This window comes from Rhinopithecus roxellana, chromosome 1, assembly GCF_007565055.1.
Source record: "Rhinopithecus roxellana isolate Shanxi Qingling chromosome 1, ASM756505v1, whole genome shotgun sequence".
Classification (NCBI taxonomy): domain Eukaryota; kingdom Metazoa; phylum Chordata; class Mammalia; order Primates; family Cercopithecidae; genus Rhinopithecus; species Rhinopithecus roxellana.
The window spans coordinates 66,137,215-66,150,450 of NC_044549.1; the positions used below are offsets into that span (position 1 = coordinate 66,137,215).

General features: G+C 41.0%; 1 protein-coding gene across 3 annotated transcripts in view; it reads left to right on the forward strand.

Annotated features, from left to right (window-relative positions):
- Positions 1-655: 655 nt before the first annotated feature.
- CHL1 (cell adhesion molecule L1 like) overlaps positions 656-13,236 on the forward strand; it is a 212,121-nt gene continuing 199,540 nt past the window's right edge. For 2 of the 3 annotated variants that reach the window (XM_030920582.1, XM_030920702.1), the window contains exon 1: positions 656-955. The gene's annotated coding sequence lies outside the window, so the exon portion shown is untranslated. Of the gene's footprint in view, positions 956-1,184; positions 1,271-13,236 lie in introns of those variants that run through there. The other variant, XM_030920639.1, reaches the window with a different exon arrangement.

Below are 13,236 nucleotides of genomic sequence, written 5' to 3' on the forward strand. Positions count from 1 at the left end.
AACAGTGCTAAAAATTGTAATTTTTCCATATGAATTTTGGAATCCTAAAATATTTTTATGTGTTTGTGGATTGATAAGGCATCAGAACTGGCTTTTAGCACTGAATATGAGTACAGAAGTCTTTCTTCTCTAATAGTGAATTTATAAAGGATAAGTAGGAAAAACGTCATGAAACAATATGGTAAAATTATGGACTCTGTATTAGGGCAAAAATTGTAAAAATAGTAGAAGGTCTCCAAATTTGTGTATGCACAATTTGACACCGGATGGTTATAGCATATTTTGTAAATTCAATAGTAAGCCCCACCACGCCCTTAAATGAAGGAAAGCAAGATCATTTTTAATACGTACATGGCACCACACCCCTCTAACATGCAGCAATGGGAGAAAACCAGATTGGCGACCTGTGTATGGAATATCAACTGAGTGAAACCACCGGGGTGCCTGGGGGCGTTTCTCTTAAACGTCGCTTTTGCAGATAAACAAGCGGAGATCCTACCTCTTTTGACCAGAGATGTTGAAAACCACGACCAAAGTTTTTGGCTTGGTCTCTTGCTTTCCACAATGAGATAAAGTCTTAAGCCTGTAACTCTCCCTGTCCCATGGGAGTGTGCAAAGGGAGGGAAAATAAGCGGCGTGGGTGAGGGGTGGCGGCGCAGAATCGAGGAAGGGAGGAGAGGCGAGAGCCAGCCTCTGGCAGGAGGGCGTGGATCTCGGTGCAAGCCAGAACAGGTCCAGCCTTCCCGCGGCCAGCGCCCGCAGCGGGAGGGGACAGGCGGGACCTCCGTGGGCAGTCCCGGGTGCGGACCAGCGGGGAGCGGCCGGCAAGAAACTCCCTTGGATCGGCCCAGAGCATACTGGACCCTGCCCGTCCCTGTCCCAGCTCTCAGCCAGTTTGGGGGAGAAGTTGCCCGAGGGGAGGTACCGGACAGATCTCGCGCTGGAGGCGACGCAGGTGTGTCAGGGGTGGGGGTCAATTTGCATCTCTCATGCCAGCCCTGGGGGGGTCTCCCATGGAGGAAGGGTTAAGGGTTTGCTCCCGGGAGGAGGGGGTCAACGCGTTATGGAAAGGAAATGGTGCGCAGTCAGGGCTCCTTGTCTGAAGTGGGGGTGGTCCGAGGTCCCTCAGCATTCACCCGGGAAGAGACACCCCCTTTTCAAGCCCCGCCCCCGGGTGACCGAGGCTGGATTCAGACCGCTCGGGGTCAGTCGGACGGAGTACACCGGGTTCCCGAATCCGCCAAGTCCCACTCACTCCCGCTGGTCGCCGGTAGGTTGATCCTCCTATTTCCAGCCTCTCCCACCCCATCCCTCGCTACTCTCTGAAGAGGATTCCAGATCCCCCTGTAGATTCCCGTCCTCTCTCGGGTGGTGGTCCGAGGTCTAGCTAGTTTGGGGGTCAGTCCCGGCCTCTCCCACCACGCCCCTCACGCCCCGGACACCTCCTACTGTGTGGAGCTCAGATCCCCTCCCAATCCACTGCCCCTGTCTGGCTCCTACTCTCAGGAGAGGATTCTAGATCCCAGGGGGGTTCCGAAAATGCCGCCAGCCTGGAAGAGGGGAATCAATGAACCGCGGGGTTGTGAGGTTGGGGGCCACGAAAAACCAGAGAGGAGCTAGAGCTCCACCTCACCAGAGCGCCGAGGGGGCGAGAGGGCAGGCCGGGGGCCTGGTTGCCATGGCTCCTGGTAGCGGAGCCCGGGGAGCTAGAGATGCCAGTCACGGATGGTCCCTTCTTCCTCTTTGTGCCTCTCTCTTTCTCTCGCCTTTTTTTTTTTTTTTTTTTTTTTTTTGAGTGTGAATGTGAGTGTGCGTGGGGAGGCAGCACGGAGAAAGTGATTAATTTGGAGAGCAGGGATTGGAGCCGGGAGGCTGGGGAAAGCCAGCCCCTCCGTTCCCACTCTCCGGGCTCGCTGCGAGCCACACTTTCTCAGTCAGGGGCAGTGCTGGGGAATTCCTGTGAAAAACCACCAGCCTGAGGAGCCGCAGCCGTGCAGCCCAGGTACCCCCGCCTCAGACGGCGCGCAGGGTGGAGCGCAGGGTGGGCGTTGGGGCTGCCGGGTTCGGGAAGGCGGGCAGGGGACGGGGTGGCAGGCCAGCGGCGGAGGGCAAGTGTGCGTCGGCACAGCTGGGTGGCCCGGCGGGGAAGGAACCCCAGGCTCAGCCTCTCCTCGAAGGGCGCCGGGGTCCAGTCCGGCTCGTGGGAGCCGCGGAGCAGCCCCAGAGCCAGCAAGGGGCTGGCTGGCCAGGCGCATGCGCGATGGCGCGCTCCCGCTGGAACGCGGAGTGGGTGGGGAGATTTGCGCGTGCGCGTGGAGATGGGCAACTGGTGAGCCACCTGGCTCACTCTAGGAGGAGGCTCCAGGGGCGCCCCCGTGGCTTCGAATTCCAGCTTCACCATCACTGTGATGTGTCACTTTGGACTAGCCATTTAACTACGTGCCTCAGTTTCCCTTTCTCAATAATATGGAAATTATCAATACCCTCTATATTGGGTTGTCGCAGGACTGGATTGAGATGATACAAGTAATTTAACACCATGCCTGATGCATAATAAGCACTCAAAAGTTAGTTACTGGTGTCGATGGCATTACTGTTAGTTAATCCTCAGTTTAATTACATATGGTGCATTCTCATTTCTCTACATTTTCGTTGAAGTCAAAATTCTGCGTTTTCTAATTTTGGAGAATAATCTTAATTAAAATAAGAATATTTTTACTGCACAGTCCAACTCCTACAAAGATCTGACTTGCAGCAGATTGGAAGAGAGAAACTGATCAACTGCTGGTGAAGTTGGCTTTTCAGTATATTGATGGAGAGAGAAGCTTGGAAAGCTTTTTGGGGAAACTTCTGGTGACAAGAAAATAAAAAGTTTATGCCACTTTTAAAAAAAAAAATCTTCGTGTTTTCTCTTTCAGCTGCAGATGTTGCAGTTGGATTTGTCTTAATTTCAGTCTCTTTGTGAGGGATCACCATTTGGCTTTCATAATTTAACTTAGTTACAGAGCCTATGTATACCCCAGCTTTCCATTTTACGGCCTTAAGTGCTGCAGTGGATTTACCTTTAGTAATGGCAGAACGTAGTGTATAATCATTCCTTGCAAGCTCCTGAATATTGTGAGCAAATCAATGGAGACAAATAGTTATTACTGGATGGGTGTGAGTACTGACTATGGCTGCTCATTAAAATCTCTTTCAGGGCATGTTTATACCCACTTCACTGCAGCACAAGACTATGATGATGAATATATGTTTTCCAGATTGTTATCTGTTGAATGTAGACTTATGGATCCTTTTCTTTAAAGAAAAGGCTATAGATATTTATTGATTCCTCATGGTTATATAGGTCTTCCAATCTATCTTCTGATAAGTAAACTGTACACTGCATGGGCCTAGCTGTAGGTCTAAGAGGAGTTGATATTGCACATACTGTACTTATTACATTTAAGTTAATTCATCTCATTACATGAATTGGTTTTAAATACATTTTTAAAATCATTTGATTATTAAAATAAAGGCATTTCTTGGTGAACTTGAGGCCAGTAAAGCCTGACAGATGTCACCATCACAAAGATCCTTAGTGACCTTTGCAAAATAGAGCTCACCCAGAAAAACATTTGCTGGATAGAAACCTGATTTTATAGTCGCGTCTGAAATCTTTGAAGATAGGTTATTTGCCCCAAAATTGCTTTGTTAAAATAATTTAGCCTGACTCGTTTTTATAGAAAAATAAGGGTAATGAGGTAATGATCAAGACTAATTTAAGCTTCTTGTATTTTTGACTGATAAAGGAAAATTAAGTAATAGTGGGGGACTAATGGTGTCAGATTTGAAGGAATGATTGTCAGGAAATACTGAGAGTATCACTTCAGGTAGTAGTGTTTGACTTTGCAAGACAACCCTCTCATCCTCACCGTGAATGTGTCATCTTTAAAAGGTACCTTGAGGAATTAGTGTGACAGCTTGTCTGAAATTCATGTGATCATTTACATATTGTTTCCCAGGAGCTTTGGCATTAAATGTTTCATTTATTGGAAATTATTTTGCCCTTTGATTTATGACAGCCAACAGTGCAATAGAGTCTAATGTATTTTAGAAACAATAAAATCAGCTTTTCACCATTTTGTATTTTCCCTAAAAATCTAGCAGTAATACACTTGGAATACTTAAGTTAGTCCAGAGTTGAAAAACATGACAGATTGGGAGGTGTTGAGTCCTGAATTTGGGGACCTAATTGAAATGCAAAGGTATAATCAAGAGAATGAACATCTCTCTACTAAGGTTGTTTTCAGTGATGTACTGTATTATCTGATTAAATCAGTGTTCCTTGTTATTTTTTCAAACCAAGATTGAGAATACTATATTTTCAATTATGAGCATTTTGATTACAGCTTCATTCTAACTAATTCATTCTGAAGAGAATGCAATTATTACGGTGATTTACATACAATATGCTAAGTTAACACAGCTAATGAGTGAAAGCATAATATTCTTTCTATTCATTCCTGGAAAAATATTGTGCTAAGCATTCTTTCAAAGAAAAGATTACATTATTCGCTATCATTTTATGTCTACCTACAAGTAGAATTGGCATTGAGCCATTTTCTCTGCTATTAAAGTGAAATCTCTTACATTTTGGTGATCACATGCCTTTCCTCTCACCCCTTGGGGGAGACTGGAAACAATTCTCAATTTAATTAGATATGCTGCTTCCTTTTTTCTGTATATCTTTATCTGAGGAAAGGTTCTGTATTTTCTAATTTGGGAGGTTGCTTAACACCTTAAACATTACTAATTACTGCAGTTTATTTTATGTGTGTCACAATAGTGTAGTTAGTTAATTATAGCTTTCTCATTAGCACCACGTAGAGAATAATGAATTAACACATCCCTTTGATCAAAAGGGATTTAAGTTTATCTTCTGAGAATAAAAGTGTTATTGTGTTACTGAAAGTCACTATAATTTTCCCAAGAAACAAATTGGTTGGAATTCTGTATCACTGGGTTAGGAAGCTCGATGAATGAGTTGGATTGATCACAAAGTAGAGTAGAGCTGTGGTTGCTTGGCAACCTGACATTATTCTGCAATTTCTGGTATATTTATCCAGTAAACTAGAAAATTCTGTTTTGTTAACGAACGTTTTAAGTCAGTGCACAAATAGACCATAACTAATTGAGATTTTATGTGTTGTGGATAAAAAATGATCCTGCTTACCTTCTCATTATGTTTACATAATGAAAATACAAAGGGACATATTCTGTTTTCAATTTTAAGGCTTTTCCCTGAAATGTTGACTTCACTTTCACATAATTTATTCCTAGCGGAAGAATACAACTTGTATATCTCTTTGGAAGTTAAATTATTAGGGGTGTGTGTGAGTGACTGTGTGTGTGTGTGTGTGATGCTTATATACATAAATTCAATAAGAATCACAACTGGAGTTTGAGGTGAGATGAATTCTCAAAATTCATAGTTTGCTAATTGAACTGACAATGTGGTAAATTTAGGGTGGGCATAAATATCTGATTCAAATGATACTGGCAGATGATGATAGGAATAATAAATGCATTGAACTTGGCCAATATATAAATATATTTTGTGCTTTGACTGGGGTTTCTTCTCCTGGTAGTCTTATAACATTCTCCCTTCTAATGTTTGTTTGCATCTTATTTCCCCTATAGTTGTGGAAGTAGGAGCTCTGTTGCCCATCTTCTGATTTACCTCTTCCTAACTCCAGGGACTACAATTGTGCCATTTTCCTATACAACCTATGAACTTTAGTGTGCATCACAATTCCCTTCTCAGATTGTAAACTCCTTGAGGGCACACTTTTCCTTTTATGCATCTCGTAAACTCTTCAAGTGTCTGGCACAGTGGGAAGCAAACTGGTGTGGTGGTTACATGCCCTGGTTATAAAAGTCAGGCTGCTGGGGTTCAAAATCTAAGTCTGTCAGCTTGCAGGTGTGTGGCACTAGCTTAGTCATTTTGACCTCTCTAAGACTAATTTCTTCTGTAGAAATGGGGAAATAGTCATACCTAGCTATTGTGGACATTGAATGGGGCAATCTATGCAGACAGCTTAGTAGCACTTATGAAGTGCTCAATAAATTTTGGTTTTTTATTGTAGTGATAATTATTCTTCTATATCATGCTCAGTATGTGAACGAACAAAGATAGAGGGACAGAGTGTATCTGTGTGTGTGTGTGTATCACTGTGTATGTGAATAAGTGTGAGCCATGATCAATGGTGGTGTCAAATGGGAAACTGTTGATTCCTACATTAATTATATGTGCATATACCAATAATGATTGTTTCACATATTTAAAAGGTTTTCTCAATAGGTGTTCTTAGGCTTGGCTAAAATTAGAATCATCTGGAGAGTTCTTTAAAACTGCCAACACAAATCAATTCAATTACAATCTCTGTGGATGGTGACTAGGAATCTGGATTTTTGAAAACTTCTAATGAGATTCTAACACACCCTAATGTGCCATCACAGTTGAGAACCACACCTTAGATTTGTGTACATCTTCCATAAGACCGTGTTGGGCTAAGGCATTGGTTCACAGTTACCTTGGTGTCATGAAATGTGGCTGAAAGAGAGAAAATGCTTTGGCAAACTTGTGAGGTTTTTCTTACTAATCTTCTTGGTTTAAATAGCACTTTATTCTCTGAAGATCTCAAATGTGCTTTTCCTTTACTGTGTATAATTTCATTTTTCAACCAAATGTCTCTGTGAAGATGGTAGGAAAGAAGTAATTATCCTGATTTTGCAGATGAATGGAGTGAGCTACACTGAAATTAAATGATTCGACTAGATTCATACATTTAGAACAGGCCCACATAACAAGATTCCTGTGACTTTGGGGTTTTGAATATTTCTCTGTTTTGCCTGCAGATTTCCAATGAGGTAGGGGGAGTTATTGTTTTTGGACTAAAGTACTGTGTAAGAAAAAGCTGTAAAAATGAGACTTTCATCCTTTTTTGGTTATAATTGTGCAGTGTAAAGAAAAACAGATTTTTTTTTTTTCTTTCTAAGAAGAGGCACCATAGTCTATATAGGATCCAAACCAATGTCCCTTGGACTTTGAACCCAGCTTGTATAAATATTTCATTTGGCCCAAAGAATGTTGAAGACAAATTTCAGCCAACATTTAAATAGTGGAGATTTCATGTAAACATTCATATTTCTGGCTTATCTTAAAAGGCTTGATGTCCTCACAGTATTGGACCTGAATGTCCAGGTATTGGACCTGAATGTCCAGGTGGCAGAATGCCACAGGCTAGAACTGAGTGGTTTGTCCCCTTGATGTTCTTGAAAGACACGTCTTCGCTGGGTAAAACATGGCTTCCTCTCACTTTCACTTTGTCCGGTTCTTTTATGTAGATCATACTCCAAAGGGGTAATTAAGGGACCTTAAAGATGGGCCCACATCTCTTTGGATGGGATTAGGGGAAGCCCACAAAGGGCTGCCAAAGCACATCTGGAGCTGTTACTGCCCCTTGTCCTGAAGGGACAATGGGAAGGTGAAGTTCCTGGAAGGAGGTGGGAGCAGTAGCTCTGGGAGAGGGCTGTGAAGTAGGACCTATGGCTTTTGGTAGAGGAACATAACTACTGTCAAATCACAAGACAGTGCTCTGCTTCTGCCCCAAGATTTCCAGTTGCTTCTTGAGCAAGGCAGTAAGAGAGCAAGGGAGCCTATTAAGTGGTTTGTGGAGGTCAGTTCTCCCAGAGCAGAGCAGGATGGAGGAAGACAGAAAAGGGGTCTGAATCTGGGAAGTACATGAGGAATAGCTAGCACATCTTGAAGGCTTTACATTTGTGGAGCGTGAGTAATGCGGAAGGCGAAAGCTGGAATTGACAAAAACAGTACGAAGTAGGGAATCAGTAAGTTTGTATTCAGGAGATTCTTCACCACTTTTTCTTTATCATTCCTTTCTTCTCCTTTCTTTCATTGCCCGAGGTGGGCATGCTTATATTCAGTGGTGTGTTTCAGCTGAGACTTCTAAACTTCAAAACAAATTTGTCCATTTCGTTGCATTATATATGTTTTCTAAGATGAGAGCTGACATAGCAGACACAATAATGTAAAAGATGTATTCCAGCTTCTATGGTAACGGGTTTGCATTTTTAGCAGAGGTTCCTCCCTAACAAAAGCTTTTGCTGTAAGTGGTGATTCTACTTGGAGGGATTGTATTTATGATGCCTGGGAAAGTGGAGATGCCCTCAAATGTCAGTCTGGCAGCTGAAACTCATGTAACCTGGATGCCTGGATCTTTGGAGGAAGTATTCTTCTTCTTTGATATAGTTGTATCAGGACAAGGACGATGAAGGAATAGACCAGGATGCCAGGATGCACTGTTTGCATCCTAATGTGAGGAATTTTTATTTCCAGGGACGAAGCAATGTGTTTCCCAGAGTAATAAAATGTAAGTGGATAAAAAGAATGTGGGGATTTTCGTGATCTGTTGCTGTTAAAGTTGTTGGAAATTTGATTTTTTATTGCATTGAAAACCTTGCTAAAAACTGTAAAGTGACAGAATATTAGCTTATTATGGGATGCCTTACATATTGGTTATGTTCAAATGAAATAACACATCTCATGTGCAAAAGGTTCAGGGGGAAGATAAATATAGACTCTGATACTGGATGCTACATTTCCATCCATTCAGAAGATTGCCTCTGAGGATTTCTATTTTTAAAAAATCATAATATCTTGCATTATTTGAGTGCTTTATGCTTTTCAGAAAATTTTTCCATGTCATCTCATTTGACTTTTACAATAACACAGTGAACAAAAGGAAACAGGTTGTTAGCCCGTTTCATAGATGAAAAAAACTGATGCAAGATCAAATAGTGAACTTCACTATTTCACCACACTGCCTACAGTAGTGACAATTACAATTAAATTTTAGATACCCTAATTTGTAACCCAGTTCATAGCCCACTCTATTGCTCAGGTTTTTCCTTCCTTTCTTCTTTCCTTCTTTTCTTTTCTCCTTCCTTCCTTCCTTCCTTCCTTCCTTCCTTCCTTCCTTCCTTCCTTCCTTCCTTCCTTCCTTCCTTCCTTCCTTCCTTCCTCTCTCTTTCTCTCTTTTTCTCTCTCTTTCTCTCTCTTTCTCTCTTTTTCTCTCTCTTTCTCTCTTTCTCTCTTTCTTTCTTTTTTCTTTCTTTTTCTTTGTTGTTCTGTTGCCCAGGCCAGAGTGCAGTGGTACAGTCTTGGTTCACTGCAACCTGTAACTCCTGGGCTCAAGTCATCCTCTCACCTAAGCCTCCCAAAGTGCTGGGACTACAGGCAGACACCATCATGCCTGGCTAATTTTTAAAATTTTTTTGTAAAGATGAGGTTTCACTATGTTGTCCAGGCTGGTTTCAAACTCCTGGCCTTAGGCGATTCTCCCACCTCCCCCTTGCAAAGTACTGGGATTACAGGCATGAGCCACCATTAGCAGTCCAGATTTCCTCTATGGAAGAAAAGAGCAACATTATATAACTGATGGTGAATTTTTTTTTTTTAAGGAAATCTAGAGTCACTGTATAAATTGAGAGTTGTCTAGGGGAAAGATTGAAAATGTTACAAGTTGTATTTTGAGGGTTGAATGTAGTCCTGGACAAAGATAGGGAGATAGACTTTTCCAAAGCATCCTGAATTCTATGATACATGTTCTTGTGTGTGTGTGTGTGTGTGTGTGTGTGTGTGTATGTCCTATGAGGCATTGTGACCAGTCATTATAAAAAGCTTTTATTGATCACCACTTTCTGCTAGAGACAGGACTGAAACTGTGCCAGGCAGATACTTAAATAGCCACCATTGATCATTTATCAAGTGTTTATTATGTGTTTTGCAATCCCCACATCAGTGATTTGAGGAAAGTACTATTATCATAACACTCATTGTAAGTTGGGTCATGCAGACACAAAAGGGTCCTTGTCCAATGTCACACAGTATGTCTTGCAGTGCCAGAGTCAGAATTCAAACTCAGAAGTGTCTGATTTCCAACCCCAGCAGTGCCCCCTTTATTAGCAGGATTCTCCAGCTATGGTCTTCACTATGGACTAACACTCTTTCCTGTTGTCCATCCAAACTTACCTGTTCTGTGTCCCATTATCCCAGGTAAATATGTGGAAAAGTAGACACTAAAGGAATCCTACTGAGGTATTAGATGATAATGCATACCTATTCCAGGAATAGTGGCATTTAATATGAGATTTTAAAAACTGCCAGGCATGGTGGTACAAGCCTGTAATCCCAGCACTTTGGGAGGCTGAGACAGGTGGATCACTTGATGTCAGGAGTTGGAGGCCAGTCTGGCCAACATGGTGAAACCTCGTCTCTACTAAAAATACAAAAATTAGCTGCGCATGGTGGCATGCCTGTAATCCAGCTACTCAGGAGGCTGAGGCAAGAGAATCACTTGAACCTGGGAGGCGGAGGTTGCAGTGAGCCTAGATCACACCACAGCACTCCAGTCTGGGTGATGGAGGGAGACTCTGTCTCAAAATAAACAAACAAACAAACAAACAAAACCACCTTAATGCAACTTTGGGAGGCGGAGACTGGAGGATCCCTTGAGGCCAGGAGTTCAAGACCAGCAACATAGCAAGACTCCATGTCTACAAAAAATATATAAATAAATTAAAATAAAAATTAGCTCGGTGTGGTTGGGCAAGTAGTCCCAGCTTCTTGGGAGGCTGAGGTGGGAGGATCATTTGATCCCAGGAGTTGGAGGTCACAGGAAGAAGACATTTGTGTTCTCTCCAAAATCAAGTCATACAAGCATTCGATGCTCTGACTCTTCCTGCACCAGACCCTGGGCATCATTATATGTACAAATGAAACTTTACCCTCATTATCATTTTTTATTTCTTGGCATAAAGGTTTCTGATACTCTATAATACGAATACTCATGAATTTCCCTCACTTCTGGGTGTTATATGTAACCAATTGCATTTCATGGTTGGCATTTCCACAAAGGTGTGAGTATCTGCTATTGCAGATTAAAATAGAAATTGTTGGCAATGGCAGATGCCATATCTCAGCCTTGCTGTTCTTGAAAATGGCTTGAAAATGACACCAATCATAATGATGGCACTGTCTTTATTAGCAGCTGTCAATGAAGATAAGGCTTTGGAAGGAAAAAAGGCAACTCTATTTCAGGCACAGCCAATATATTTGGGAGTTTTAAGAGGTTTTTGACTTTTTTGTTTGGGATATTTACAAGCAAATGTTCATGTATTTTTAAAATATGCATAATATAAATAGCATTCTCAGATGCTGAGTGGCTCCAAAAGGCTCCTTTTTGTGTACTAGAAAGCGGCAAGAATAAGTTTGTTTCCTGCTTTGACTAGACAGGAGATCCCACTTCCTTGGAGTATACACAATGGATTTTCTATAAAGCTTTTGTTTGACCCATACCTGCTGCTCTGGAATACACAGCTTGGCTTCTCAAGAAGTACGTTTATTTCTGTGTTGTAAATTCAACAATTTTTTTAAATCTATAAAATGCATCTGATGACATAGTGGAGAATTCATGCATTGGATTAAAATTGGATTTAAAGATGTAAAGAATGTTTAAGGCATTATACAATGGCAAAAAACTGAAAACATTGCCCACAAGGGTAAACATACAGACAAATAATAACAATTTTAATATTTATCACCTATATTTGCATGAATAATAGGCTATATTGGGTTATTTGTTATTGTTCACTAATTTGAAGACATATACTATTTTCTATAAAGAAGATCTGAGTGAATGGATAAAATAGCGAAAACAAGCCTTTTTAAATTTGACCTTGACCCCATTTTGCTTCATGACCCCTAGCAATTCTCAGAGGAGCAAATGTCAAGGGGTCTCAACAGTCTGCTCTTCCCATGCATACAAGTTTCTGCATGTAATTGATTTGGGCTGAATAGATTTTGAACACAATTGATTTACTTGAAATAACATTAAAGGACCAAGCATTGAGCAATTCAGGTGCAACTCATGCATACTTCTGAGCCAAGTTCAAATAAATTGGATTTGACCTTAATCACTGTCCCCTCCAAAAAAGGGCTGACAGTCATCAGAGTGAATGCCATCCAATCAATTATAAAAACTGATATGAGTGGTTTAGATCAGAAATTGATCTCCATACACAAAATCTTCTTTTGAAAACTTGTTATGAGCTTTTGTTTTCCTGTTTCACCAGCTGTAAACTGAGGAAAGAAACATTTACTGCTGCCTCCCAGTGGCAGTTGGAGGATTAATGAGCTAATATTTGTAAAGTGCTTTGAAGATTAAGGTGCCAGCTATTATTATTACTAATAAACCATTTTTTTCTGCAGTGTAATTTTGGACAGCAGCCATTAAAAACCCATTACTGTATTTAACAGTAAAACAATCTGCCACAGCCTAGTATTTACTGCCTCAATTAAGCATGCCTTCCATTTCCTTTGCCCCTCCAAATTCAGAACTGTCAAGGAGAGACAGAAAAGTGTGTGTCATCATTTCCCAAGTTCATTGAAATACTAGGTTTGGGTTGTTTGATTGTCTCGGCAGAAAGCTAGACTATATCCTCAGTGGGAGACTAGTTGGGCTACACTTTTGTTTCTGTGCCTTATGAAGGGAACATAAGGCTTAGTTCTTGGCCTTTATTCAACCAGATTTACATTGCAGTTTATTATCTTTGAAGATTGCATTCCAGTATCCCTTTGGTTATTTGAATATGGTACCATTAATGAAACTGGTTTATTTGGGTGGTTTAATGTGTGTACCTGCATGAGGGTGGGGTTCACAACTTACTCCTAAAACTGAAGTGGAAAATGGAGGTAATTCTGCAGCTATCCCATGTCCAAAAATATTAAAAAATAAAACTGAAGACCTTGAATTAGGGTAGTTTTGTAGTTAGTAATTATTGTTATCAATATATGATATTAAATCCATTCAATCTGATTTATTTTGATCTATACAGATGTCCTAAAATATCAGATGGTACAGGGTGGTGTAAATATTTCTCACATATTGCCAAGACAGTGCTCATTTTCCTTTGATGCCATTTTGGTACTGCAAATAAAAATAACAAAAAATATATATAAAGTAAATAAATGACTACCATGAGATATCTCAGCTTTCAACAGCTACTTAAGGTATTCAAATGCTAGGCCAATATCTAATAGTTGAACAAAAGAAGCCTCAGACCATCCTAGATCTCTTTCTTAGCAAAAATTCACTAAAATATAAACACTTGATT